The sequence below is a fragment of the Notamacropus eugenii genome, chromosome 3 (genome assembly GCF_028372415.1).
Source record: "Notamacropus eugenii isolate mMacEug1 chromosome 3, mMacEug1.pri_v2, whole genome shotgun sequence".
NCBI lineage: Eukaryota > Metazoa > Chordata > Mammalia > Diprotodontia > Macropodidae > Notamacropus > Notamacropus eugenii.
Window position 1 is genome coordinate 416,010,157 of NC_092874.1, and position 8,244 is coordinate 416,018,400.

The following is an 8,244-nucleotide window of genomic DNA, read 5'->3' on the forward strand; positions in this document are numbered from 1 at the left end:
TGATGGAATCACTGAGAAAGAGGAAGGGGAGGAAGAGAATTGGAGGCATTGAGTGTAACACAAATGTACTTTGAAGAGGAGAGGACATACAAACTTCTGGGAGGGTAAGAAAAGACTTCTGGGAGAGGATGGCACATGAATTGAGCCTTATAAAGATTGTGGGGGAACAAGGGCAAAGACAAAATTCTTTACAGGCTTAGGGACCAAACTCTGTGAACACATAGAGGTAGGAAAAGGAATATTATATTTAGAGAAAGTTAGTAGTCCAGGTAAACTGGAATCTAGAGTTCATGAAGCAGAATGACGAGAAATAAGGCTGGTAAGTTTGATTTATAAAACAATGCAATAATATTATACTCAAATAGAAACATATCCTGGTGAGACACACATTGATTTAGAAAACAATAAAGTAACATTTATGATGCATTGCATTTCTGTGTATTTTGGGAAACATTTTCCAATTACATTTTAATCTGGCTTGAGCTATATTCAGGATTATTTTGTACTATATGAATGCTTGGAATTTGACACTTCTAGCACAGTTTATGGTGTTAAATAAATATCTAAGATGATGTACTCTGATTCTTTGGTTCATAGATATCAGTTATGCACTCAAGAATATTTTTGGATAGTGTGTTTGTCCTTCACTGCCAAAGATCATCACATCAGAGAAATGAAGACATGACTTGCACTTCGCTTTGTTTTGAGTGAGGGAGGGCTGCGCAGGTCAACAGCCTCACTTCTCCTCCAGAGTCATCCGAATCCAGTGACCAGATATTCATCAGGATGACTGGAGATGATCCAGGATGAGGCAATTGGGTTAAGTGACTTGCCCAAGGTCACACAGCTACTGAGTATCAAGTGTTTGAGGTGAGATTTGAACTCAGGTCCTCCTGACTTCTGCACTGGTGCTCTATCCACTGCACCAACTAGCTACCCTATTTTTGTTTTTTGAGTTAAAGCCACAGGAATAAGGATTAAAGCCACAGGAATAGGCAATATAAAAATAAAATCTTACTACTCTTCTTTTTATCATTCTTTTAATCCCTGTCATTTTGTTGTGGACTATTAATATAATCTTCCTCAATTATAAATTCTATTGAATAAGCCATTGTTGCTAACTAAATAAATGGCTAAATCTTACTTTCTGCACAATTCATAAATCCTTTCCTTCCCCTTCCAACATCATGTCTTGTTTTCCATTTCCTTAGTAATCAGCAATACAAAATAAATGGCAGCCACTCTACATACTGAAGAATAGTGAGTCACCAAAGCCTAATTATAGTGGTGAGAAAGGTGTTCAAATAGTAGCATTTATCAGAGTTTTTCTAGTCTCAGTGAAGACTCTGTAATTTTGAGATGATTCTAAGTTGCTCTGTATATGTAGCTCCAAAGGAGAGAATGAAACTTATGGTACAGAATAAAGCCTGCATGTAGTACTTGCTAGATGTTATGGAGGAGAAAGAAAACATTCATCTTCCCTAATTGTGATTCAGAAATAAGAATGTAGATTCAAGCCAAAGTGAGTAGAAGAGAAACATCTCTCATCTCTTTCCAGGACTAAAATAAGAGAATTAAACCCATAGTGCTTCTATTATGTGGATATCGAATTGAAAGAGGTTAAGTGAAACATTTTAATTTATCTATTTTGATCATTCAAAAAAGAAATTCAGGAAAAAAATAAAGAATGTGAAATTCAGGTAATGGTCTGAGTAGACAATTTCTCTTTTGTTTCCTATCCGTGAAGGTACACTGGTCAAGTATTTTCATGTGACTATTCAATGACTATAACCTGTTGAAAGAAGTATGTGGTTGTGTTTAAATATAAGCCTAAATTAATGGAAACCTTGAGCTTATAAACTTAAAGTTGAAAAGCTGAATATATGCAAAGATGAGGATTGCATTGAAATGTCCCTGCATTTGGTAACAAAGGGAAGAAAGAAAGACAAAATATAGATACCCATTGCTAGAATAAGTGGGACAGCTTTAGGAAATGGAAAGCCAGCCTGACAATGGAAAATAACATATGATAACAAATACTTGCTTCCTTCCACAGGGTCAATACAATTACAGCCACATTCAGCCTACTATCCTCTTATTTCTCTAAGCCAATGCACTCAGAATATTTGATGACATTACAGTTCTCAAAACCAAAGTGAACTTGGGTTTTCATGAATAACTTCCTCTAACTTAAAACCGATAATAGAATAGTCTCCCAGCACTCTATAGGGGTTGAGTCAAAAATAGAAGCATAATATTTGAGTGTCACAAGAGTATTTAAAAATAAATTTTGATGAACTGGTGTGACTGGCAGAGGGCAAAAACAAGGTGGAAATGCTTGTTAACATATAACCATGATGAATGGTTGAAGGATTTAGAAATGTTTAACCTGGTAAAGAGAAACATATTTGGTACATTCAAATAATTAAAATTGGAACAAATAAAAGAATAATTGACATATTCTGTGCACCTCCAAAGGGCAAAATAGGAGTCAATGGATGGAAGTTATAGAAAAGCAGATTTAGACTCAGTCTTAGGAAGTACTTTCTAATACTTAGAAATGTTAAAAAAAAAAACACAATGGGCAATCTTTTCAGGTAGTATGCTTTCCATCAGCAGAATTTTTTAAGAAGAATCTCAGTGAGTGACTCTGCCATATGCTCTTTAAAGCTCTAACTACCAGCATTTGATTTATTTTCTATAATTTATGAAAAAAATAGGAAGAGGGTGTATTAATTCCTCTGATTCAACTGAATTTTCCTTTTTAAAAAAGTAGTTTCAAAAACTACCTTTCCATTTCAAAACTGTAGTACAGAAAAAAAATTGAATATTAGGTCAATAAACTGATAAAGGAAACTCATTATGTCTCTCATATGCTTCCAAGAAAAGGATCTGAGACAAGATTAAGCATGAAAAACTTGTCTTGTACCATTCACATTATTGCCTAGTTAGATTTAGAAAGTATACTAGAATTTCATAGATATAACCTTAATAAAGTCTGTGCTAATTACCTTTATCACCATCTTTATTTCTTTCTTCTATTTAAATCTAGTTCAAGATATATATATATATAAACCAAAACAAAACAAAACAAAACAAAAACAAAAAACAAACAAACAAACAAACAAACAAACAAAAAAACAACAAGGCCAATGGAGCCATGATGGAGGGGGGAAGCCAGGAAGTTGCCTGAATTCTCCTCATTAAGTAAAGCCTCTAAATGGATTCTGCAGTTACAGAACCTTTAAAAATATGAAGTGAAACATTTTTTCAATATAAAGTAACTTGGAAGGATTTCAAGCAAGGTCTATGTCATTTGGGTAAAAGGGGAGCACAGTCCAATGCAGACTGTATTGGGGGAGCCAGTAGGAGTCTCTTAGCCAAAGAACAGATCAGTAACCAAGGTGGTTCTTGATTCAGAAGGATAGTGGCACAGCATGTCAACTATGAGGTCTCCAGCCTGAGAGCAGAAGGCAAACTGTCAGTAGTGGAGCCCTGGCACAACAGGTACAACTAGGCTAAGCATCCAAGTGAAAAGTCTAATCCATGAGCCCAGGAGACCCAAGAGCAGAAAGGCAGTGATCAGAACCCTTCCCCAGTGTAAGAAATTTGGGACAGCACCCCTTATTCCCTAGGAGCAGAATTCAACTTTAAAAGTTATGAAATAGGCTTAAAATGAGTGAAAAACAGAAAAGAGCCCTGGCCAAGAAATCTACTATGGTGTCAAGCAAGATCAGAACACAAACTCAGAAGATGAAAACAATACATGTACAGCCACAAAGGAGAATATGAATTATTCTCAGGCCCAGAAAGTCTTATTCGTAGAGTTCAAAAAAGTCCTATCAAGTAAGGGAGGTAGAAGAAAAAATAGGAAAAGAAATGACAGCTAGCCAAGAGAGACTCAACACCTTGAAAAAGGAAGGACAAAAATGAACCAAAGATAACAATTCCTTAAAAATAGAATTAGCCGTATTTGTGTGTGTGTGTGTGTGTGTGTGTGTGTGTGTGTGCATGTGTGTGTGGGGATACACTGAAGAAAACAATTCATTAAACAATATAATTGGCCAAATTGAAAGAGGAAGTACAAAAGCTAACTGAAGAAAATAATTCCTTAAAAATTAGAAGCAGGCAAGTAGAAGATAATGATTCTATGAAATATCAGGAATCAAACAAAATCAAAGGAATAAAAAATAGAAGAAAATGTAAAATACCTCACTGGTAAAACAACGAACCTGAAAAATAGATCCAGGAGAGATAATTTAAGAATTATTGGACTCACTGAAAGCCATGTTCAAAAACAATCATGCCCAGATACACCATCCAAGAAAATATCAAGGATAACTGTCTTGGCGTCCTAGAACAATAAAGCAAAATGGTTACTGAAAGAATCCACTAATATCTCCTGAAAGAGATCCCAAAATTATAGCTTCAAGGAAGTTTGTAGCCAAATTCCAGAATTATCAAGTAAAAGAAAAAATACTGCAAGAAGCCAGAAAGAACCAATTTGCATATCAAGGAGTCACAATCAGAATTACAGATAATTTAGCAACTTTATATTAAAGAATCGGAGGGCTAGGAATATGATATTCTGGAAGGTAAAGGAGCTTGGATTATAACCAAGAATCAATTACTCAGAAAAATTGAGCATAATCTTTCAGAGGAAAGTGGACATTCAGAGAAACAGGGAACTTTCAAACTTTACTGAGGAAAAGACCAGAGATGAACATAAAATTTGATATTTAAATACAAGACTCAAGAGTTACATCAAAAGGCAAACATAAAAATAAAATGAACAAGCAAACAAAATGTTATTCAATAAAGTTAGATCGTGTACATCCTTATATAGGAAGATGATATTGTAACTCTTGAGAATTCTATCTCAAGGCAATTGGAAGAAGTATATTATAGACAGAAGTTGTGGAAATAATTTGACTTTAATATGAAGATTTTTTTTAAATTAAGGGATGAAAAAAGAATTATAATAGGAAAAGATTAAAGGGGGGAGCAGAATACGATAAATAACATTTCATGAAGGGGTACTAAAGACATAATACAATAGAGAGAAAGAAGTGTGTGAGCATTGTTTAAACCTTACTCTCATTGAATTTGGTTCAAAGAGAGGATAACACACACACTCAGTTGGGTATAAGAATTCATCTTAGCCCATAGGTAAGTAGGAGAGGAAAGAGGAAAAAAAAGAAAAAGGAAGAACTGATAGAAGGGAAGGCAGAAGGAAGGGCAAAAGTAGGAGGGGAAAGAAAAGGCAGGGCTGATGGAAGGGAAGATTAAATGAGGTGATGCTCAGAAGCAAAACTCAGATGAGGAGAAACAGGATGAAAGGAAATAGAAAAATATAAATGGAGGAAAATAAGATGAGAGAAATACAAAGTTAGTATTCATAATTGTGAATGTGAATGGTATGAACTCTCCCTTTAACTGGATAGCAGTGTGGATTAAAAACGAGAATCCTACAATATGTTGTGTACAAGAAACACATTTGAAACAGAGAGATACATGCAGAGTGAAGGTAAAAGGTTAGAACAGAATACATTATGCTTCAACTGGAGTAAAAAAAAAAGAAGCAGGAGAAACAATTTTCATCTCAGACAAAGCAAAAGCAAAAATAGATCCAATTAAAAGAGGTATGGAAGGAACTACATCTTGTTAACAAGTAACATAGATAATGAAATAATATCTATAATAAACAGAGATGTACTGAGTGGAATAGCAACCAAATCCAAAGAAGAGAATTTAAGTCAGTTACAGGAAGAAATTGACTGCAGAACTATACTAGTGGGGGACCTGAACCTCCTCCCCATCAGAACCAGATAAATCTAACCACCAAATAATCAAGAAAAAACTTGGTAGCTGTGAAGAAATAGAGCAGTAGATCAGTGCAATAGGTTAGGTATACAAGACACAGTAATCAATGACTATAGTTTTGATAAACTCAAAGACTTCAGCTTCTGGGATAAGAATTCACTATTTAACAAAAAACTGCTGGGAAAACTGGAAAATGGTATGGCAGAAACTAGGCATAGACCAATATCTTACACTCCATACTAAGATAAAATCAAAATGGGTACTTGATTTAGACATAAGATCTGATACTATAAGAAAATTAGGAGAACAAGGAATAGGTTATTTATCAGATCTATGGAGACTGGAAGAATTTATGGCCAAACAGGAAATATAGAACATTATGAAATGAAAAGAGATAATTTTGATTGCATTAAGTTAAAAATATTGTGTAAGAACAAAGCCAACGCAACTGAAATTAAAGGGGTAGCAGAAAGCTGGGAAACAATTTTATAGCCAGTGTCTGATAAAGGCCTCATTTCTAAAATGTATAAAGAATTTATAAGTATACAAATGGCTCCACAATTGAAAGATTATGAGAGAATATGAACGTACAGTTTTCAGATGAAGAAATTAAAGCTATCTATAGTCATATGAAAAATCCTCTAGATCATATTGCTCAGAAAAATACAAATTGAAATAACTCTGAGGTACCTATCAAATTGACTAACATGACAAAAGAGGAAAATGATAAATGTTGGAAAAATGGGAACACTAATGCATTGTTAGTGGAGTTAGGAACTGATCCAACCGTTCTGGAAAGAAATTTGGAACTATGCCCAAAGCTTTTTAAAACTGTGCCTACCCTTTGATTCAGCAATACCACTTCTAGATTTGCATTCCAAAGAGATCAAAAAATGGGAAAAGTACAAAAATATTTATAGCACCTCTTTTTGTAATGACGAAGAACTGGAAATTGAGAGGATGACCATTCATTAGGGAATTGTTGAACAAGTTCTTGTATATGAATGTCATGTTATACTATTGTGCTTTATGAAATGATCAGCTGGTAGGTTGCAGAAAGAAAATATGTACTTACATGAACTGATGCTAAGTGAAGTAAGCAGAACTAGGAGAACATTTTACTCAGTAACAGCAATATTGTTTGATGATCATCCGTGATAGACTTTGCCCTTCTCAGCAATACAGTGATTCAAGACAGTTCCAGAATCTCATGATGGAACATATTATATACATCCGGAGAAAGAACTATGGACTATGAATGCAGATTGAAGCATTCTCACTTTCTTGGTTTTTTTTTCTTATGGTTTTTCCTTTTTGTTCTTTTTTTCACAACATGATGAATGTGGTAATATGTCTAATATGACTGTATATGTATAACCTATATCAGAGTACTTGTTTTCTTGGTGACAACAAAAATCAACATTAAAAATAAAAAAGAGAAAGAGATATAGACCTAAGGAAACATAAGCTTATTTCTATACTTAAATGTATATATATGAAAATATAGTTATGTAAATAAGCTAAATTGCAATATAGTACATTTTAATCCTATGTATTATATATTCACACAAATACATCTATCTATATCTGCCTCTCTATGTATATACATATGTTCACAGATGACAGATTAAGGACATTTGATAAAGGAATATCGAGGTATCTTGCCAGTATATAGCTTTAGTTTTCCTATTTTTCATAGCAAGTTGAGGATCCAAGAGATATGAACTCTGAATGGATGAATAAATGGTGCTAACTTTCATGGCGACAGGACTCTATTAAACCAGGCTGACTTTCAAGCACCATGGCTTCTCCTCTGTGGGTTGACCATTCCAAGTTCTTGCCTGGGTTCACATGCAGGCAGCGCCCTGCTCCTGCTCCTTGTCTGGGCTCACGGGAAATGTTCCACTCCAAACTCTTCCTGCTTTAGCTTGATGTCAGGCTCCAGGGGCTCCTGCTTAAAGTTTCTTTTTGTAGGTAAACAAGGTTTAGCAGCCTTTGTGTGTATGTATATATATATGTATATATGTATATATATATATATATACATATATACATATATATACATATATATATACATATATATACATACATATAGATAGATGGATAGATAGATACACACATATGTACACATATATATGTATATATGTGTATAAATGTATGCATATATATATATATATAACAATATTTATACACATTACCAGCACTATTATCTCAAATTACTCATAAAGAGCAATAGACAGGGCTTCTGTCTGAGAAACTGACATAGATTAAAAGAAAAGGTTTGACATTACAAACATTACATTAGGCCTCCCCACAAACAAACTCCCTTAGCCTGCTTCTCTCTCCACTCAACTTTTGACTGTTCTCTATACACTATAATACATATATACATATATAATATTTAATAAATATTATTATATA